Source organism: Vespa mandarinia, chromosome 15, assembly GCF_050613455.1.
Source record: "Vespa mandarinia isolate Hongniang chromosome 15, ASM5061345v1, whole genome shotgun sequence".
NCBI classification, from domain to species: Eukaryota; Metazoa; Arthropoda; class Insecta; order Hymenoptera; family Vespidae; genus Vespa; species Vespa mandarinia.
The window spans coordinates 2,645,871-2,652,500 of NC_140824.1; positions in this window are offsets into that span (position 1 = coordinate 2,645,871).

The window sequence follows — 6,630 nt, forward strand, 5'->3', positions numbered from 1 at the left end:
GTAAAAAAAAAAGAAAAAAAAAAGAAAAAAAAAGAAAAAAAAAGAGAGAGAGAGAGAGAGAGAGAGAAAATCGATTTGATATTACAATCTTTCGTCGACAATTACGTTCGATATAATTTCTATATATCTATCTTCTTGTCTCTCTTTTTCTTTCTTTATGAATCCAATGAAAAATATCGTTTATCGATTTCGATTAATCGATTATCCAGTTTCTCGAAATTTACCAAATTTTTTCATCCAAATGATATCATAAAGACGAATAGATATTTTTCTTCTTTCTTTTCTTTTTTTTCCCTCCTTCTACGAATCGTAATTCTTTGAATAATTTCATTTCGATTTAGCCAAAAAAGAAAAAGGTTTCGGCTTAGTCGTTATTCTTTTTTTTTTTTTTTTTTTTTTTTTCTTTAATTATTTCACGAGAATCAGGACCACTATATTCACATTCTCGTTCATCCATATTATTCGCCTCATAATAACAACCTTTCCTTATAATCGCTTTAAGGGTTCCTCTTATAATACGATCGAAGGAGCAACGAAGATGAAAGGGAACGATGAAGAAGAAGTAAAGGTAGGAGATAACTAAATAGATAAGAGGAAGATGGCGGTGGTGGTGTTAGTTTTTCGTTATGGTGAAAAGTTTAGCTTTAAGCTCTGATAATTTTCCCCATAGTCGATTTTCAAAGTCGATTTAACGTCGTAACACCGAACTAAATGTAGTAACTCTCTCTCTCTCTCTCTCCCTCTCTCTTTCTCTCTCTCTCTCTCTCTATCTCTCTTTAGTAGTAAGCTTCGATAATTGATGCAAGCCCGGTAATGGTGCACGCTCATTATCAATTTTCCTACAAACCGCGAACTGTTAAAGTAGATTCGTAAACTGGTATCGATCGTACGTGGATATTACGTTATAGGATATACATATGTGATCATTACTTTGTCAATTGACGTGACGATCATAATAACACGTAAATATTCAAATTTTATAATTATCTTGAATTTGGATTTTCTTTTATAAACCATTCGTTGAACGATTCATCGATTTTTTCTATCTAAAGAATTTTAATACAAATTAATACGTTCATAATCGACATTTTAATTCACGATCGTTCATAGTTTTGATATGGACAATGGATTGTTTCATTAACAATAATCTTATTTTTTCGTGAGATTGTTCTTATTTTTTTCTTATTTTTTTGTTTTGATTTTTCTTCCTCTTTTTTTTTTTTTCTTCCTTTTTTCTTTTTTTCAGACTCGATCATTTATGACGATAGGTTATAGAATTTTTTATTTTCTTATTTCTTTTTCTTTTTTTTTTCTTTTAGCTGAATCAAATATTATATAATACAACGTTGTTTACAAGTTCAATCTTCTTACAAGGATACAAATAAATAGAAATATATACATATGTATATATACATCGTATTAGAATTAATATAAATCAATATTGTATTCTCTTCAAATGAAGATCACTATATTTTTTTTTCAAATTTAATCATTTATTACGATCAAATTATAACATATTTTAATTCTAATCTTCTCGTTAATATCTTCAATTAAATCTGAATATTAGTTCGTCTAAGAAATATAGTTTTTCGATTCTCATAGAAGAACGTTAAAACGATAGAAAAATATTCCCAAAAGAGGAAACGAAATTATTCGTTACTTTATAACAATACTTTAATTAATTAATTAATTCTGATCGAGCATTAAATATTAATAATATATAATTGCAATTTGTATTAATCAATCGTTAAATTAAATGATATTATTTAACATTGTTTAGAAGATATATTTTGGATCTTCACTTAAAGAATTCAATTTATTTTATTTCATTTTCCTTTTTCGTTCAATTTAATCATCAAATGGTATCACAGATCATCGAAGAATATTACAATTGTGATCGTCAATCATTAATTGATTACGAACATTATTCAATACCGTTTAACAGATATGTACACATAAATTAGATTATCATCGACGACGATCATTAACCAAGTTGATTTATTTTTCCAAATTAATAATTCATTTCGATCGATTATAAAATATTACAATTGTAGTTAACAATCGGTCAATTTAATTAAACATTATCGAACAACTATCTCTAACGTATACGTTTACAAATTAGATTATCATCGGAATGTCTAACAACAACGGGTTCATTAATTTTTCCAAATTAATTATTAATCGCGATAGATTATCGAATATTTTACAAATTTCCATTACCAAATCGTTAATTCAATAGGACATTATATATGAGATAATATATATTATATTTATTTTTATTTATTTCTCCATTATCCGTGTTTTATTGGATATTACGTACACGCATGCATGCGTAAATTCTACCACGTACTACGTAAATACATGCAGTAACATCCAATAGAAAAAAAAAAAAAAAAAAAAAAAAAAAAAAAAAAAAAAAACAGGAAAAAAAATAGTAAATAGAACTAGAAAAAAAAAAGAATAGAAAAAATAGAAAAAGAAAAAATGAAGAATATCGAAAGAAATAAATAATGTATCCGGTTTTCTTTAGAAAGGAATCTTGGCAGTCATTCGAGTTGGCGTGCTGTTGTCGCGAGTAGGAATTATATCCAACGATAAAACGAATTCCCTCCCCCTCCTCCCCCATTTTTGGCCTAGGCCTTTCGAAGAGTTACGAGTTAGCAGAGGTAAGCGTTAGAAAGCAACCCTCAGAAAGACGTGAAGAGGGATAGGGTGAGAGTATAGGGTAAGAGATGGGTAGTGGGAGTTGAGAGTTGGGGATTCGGGGTTTTGGGTTTTGGGTGGAACTGGTAACCGGAAGTGAAACTTGGCTTCGCTCCTTTAAATATCGCCTTAATCTCGCCTTCGTCCAAAGCCTTCTTCTTCTTCTTCTACTTCTACTTCTACTTCTACTTCTTCTTCAAGTCCCTACTCAAGTGAGTAGTAGTTATAACAGAAGCAGTAGCAGTAGGAGCTCTTATTCGGTCTGGCCTCGTGTAGTAGCGAGCCGCGGCTTAATTCCGCGAGCGTAAACTTCGCTCTTTCGGTGAGAAAGAGAGAGAAAGAAAGAGAGAAAAAGAGAGAGAGAGAAAGAGAGAGAAAGAGAGAGAGAGAGAGAGAGAGAAAGCCGTCGGGTGACAAATCGTGCGCTACGGATTATCCACCGACGAAAAACTAATTAAGCCGAAATACCAGCGAAGTCTCCTACTCGAAAGCGACGATGAGGGTTGGAAGAGAAGCCGAAGTAGTATTAGTATTAGTATTGGTATTAGTAGTAAGTAGTAAGTAGTAAGTCGTATAATAAAAGTTAGTAGTAGTAGTAGTAGTAGTAGTAGTAGTAGTAGTAGTAGTAACAGGACATACTTCGTCCCCGAATATTTTCATGAACTTGTGTGTTATACCGTATATCTATATGTTTATAGATATATATGTGTGTGTGTGTGTGTGTGTGTTTACATGTATAACAGTAAATGTACGCGTGTCCTTTTACATCGGAAGAGAATTGAAAACGGAGGGGTTGGTGATGGAAAGAGGGTTTAGAAGACAGAAACGAGGCTGGAATACTCCGACGAATGAACGAGAAACACAAAAAGCAAAATCGCTCGACTTTCCTCTCTCTCTCTCTCTCTCTCTCTCTCTCTCTCTCTATCTCTCACTGACTTTCTATAAAGTTATACATCTATGTGGTGGCGTAGACATACACGTATGCATAGATATACATATATATATATAGAAATATATGCCTATCTAAATAGTTGGACGACTCCATAAATTCGGCTGCTTAATGCTCGAGGTGTACTACTTGCTAACCCCTTCCCTTTTAGCCATATTAGCCAAAGTACAATTCTTACCACTCACACTCTTACTTACCATTACCATCGTAATCCTATCCATTATACGTTACACACGTACGAGTGTAACGCGCGCTTGTGTGTGTATGTGTGTACGTGCATATATCTATCTTGAGACCGATATTTCCTGGTTAATCCAATGGAGACGACGGAACAATCCGAAGATCCAAAATTGTGTGTGGAGTTTAGGATATACTAGTTGTGGTGTACAGACCTTCTTTTTTTTTAAAGCATAATCATGTCGTCCTCGTTGTCCTTTGAATATCTTATACTACCAGTTAAGTTCTTTAGGTGACTAAAGATATATATGTATACAGAGAGAGAGAGAGAGAGATGGATAGATAGATAGATAGATACAAATAGATAGCTAGAGAGAGAGAGAGAGAGAAAGAGAGAGAGAGATGGACTTCCTCATAAATGTAAACGTGAACGAGAGATTAAACTTAAGTCCTTGCGACAAAGTGCCACCTTGTGTCTGGCTTCTCTTATCGTACCGGCAATTGACCGTTGTAAGCGCATAGCTTGGCAATTGTATGTAGCACAACGTTACATTCTCTTTTTCTCTCTTTGTCTGTCTGTATGTCTGTCTGTTTGTATGTCTCTCTGTCCGTCTGTCTCTTTCTCTCTATCTGTCTTTCTTTTGCGATCCTCGATAAGTTTTTCAGGCCTTACGCCGAAGAACCACGAAATCCTTCCAGCGAAACTGGAGAACCCAATGGCCGGAAGGAGTTACCGAACGAGCTCGTTCGCGGTGCTTCGAGATAAGACGAGATTTTTGCGAGAAGAAGAAGAAGCAGAAGTAGAAGAGGTAGAAGAGTAGGAGGAGAAGGAGAAGGAGGAGGAGGTGGAGGAGGAGACGGGGAAGAAACGATTATGCGCTATACCGCTTAAAGAGCTATCTTTCTCTTCAGAGAGAATTTTAACTAGGCATTGAAACGGGCTCTCCCCACCCCCTCCCCCCCGCTCCCCTATGTTAATAGTGGTTAATATTCTTAATATTGAGCTTTTGGATCTTCAATTGTTCTCTTTTATCAAGTAATATTTTTTTTATTTTTTGTTTATTTTGTTCAATTATTTATTCGTTCCTTTTCCTCTTCTTTTTCTTCATTTTTTCTTCTTCTTCTTTTTTTTCTTTTTTTTTTTTTTTTTTTTAATTAAATTCTCTTTACTTCCTTTTCTTCTTTCTTTTCTTTTTGGCAATCTGCGTTTAGCTAGCTTCATCATCTCGGCGTCCACCACCGTGATTTTTCTTCTCACTTTTTCCTCTTTCGTTTTTTTTTCCTCTTTTCTTTCTTTTCTCTCTTTTTTCCCTTTCTTTGCTCAAAGTTGTTTACTTATACGAAAAGAAAAAAAAAAAAAATAAAAAGAAAAAAAGGGAAAAAGAAATTGATGTCAGTCTTACTTCTTTAATCGATCTTTTCGATTAGATTTTCTTTTCTCTTTTTGTTTTTTTTTTGTTTTTCTTTGTTTTTCAATTTTTTTTTTTTTTTTTTTTTTTAATTTTTCTTTTTTCTTATTAGTTTCATTCCAACAGAACAATATGACGAATTACTTATGTAAATTAGAAATATATTTCTAGAGATAAAATAATTTATGGATCTCTCATGTCTTTTTATTTTTCTTTTCTTCTCTCTTTTTCTTTTTTTTTTTCTTTTTTTTTTTTTTCTTTCTTTTATTTATCCTTTCTCTTTTATTATCAATCAGAATCAAAATCAAAGATTCGATTTATCAGATCTCGATGGCGAATCGAATCGCATGCGATTAAATTAACGAAACATATGGTTAAGACAATTCGAGTGAAATAATTCATATAATGCGAATGATTATCTAGGATAGGAAATGATTAAGGAAAAAAAAAAAAAAAAAAAAAAAAAAAAGAAAAAAAGAAAGAAAGAAAAGAAACTATTATTAAGGAAGAACGTAGTATTATTTAATTTCCTTGATTTTCTTCGAAAAATAACGAAGAATATAGTAAATGAGACGAGACGATGATAGAGAGACATTTTCTCTTATGAATCGTAGTCTTTCACTATGAGTCACGATAAAAGTTTGAGTAAGTGCCTTCCTTAATGCTGTATTCGCATAATAGGAAAGCTCTGGATGAAACCCTGCAGAGAAGAGTACCTCGAAAAAAGAGAGAGAGAAAGAGAGAAAGAGTTGACTCTCTGAAAAAAGTCATAACTGCTTTGCTTCACGACACTCCGTTCCGCAATGCTGTCTCTCTCTTTCTCTCTCTCTCTCTCTCTCTCTCTCTCTCTCTCTCTCTCTCTCTCTCTCTCTCTCTCTCTCTTTCTTTCTTTCTGACTTTTTTTTCTCTTCTTTTTCCTATCATTCTTTTTTCTTTTTCCTCTTTTCTTTTCTTTTTTTCTTTTTTCTTTTTCTTTTTTTTTTCTTTTTTTTTTTTTTTACTTTTTATAAAAGCTCTTTCGAAAGTGAGCTTAGGTTTTCCTCGAAGCTTCTCTTTATTGCAGAGCACGATTTCGTCGTTATTCAAGAGAACGTCTTCACTTTAGCCCATTCTATTTTTTATCATAAATTTCTTTATATTTTCATACGTTATTATAAACGATTAATTAATTAATGTCAAGATATTTATAAATTTATTCATACATATATATATATATATGTACGTACGTACATATTATTTGTAGATTAAACGCGAGAACGTTCGTAGATAAACATTTATGAATGTTAATTATCGTTAATTAATATCTATAAGTATCAGTAAATGACACAGAGACATACATTTGTTGATATTTATGTATCAGCATATATAAACATATATGTTTATATAGATATA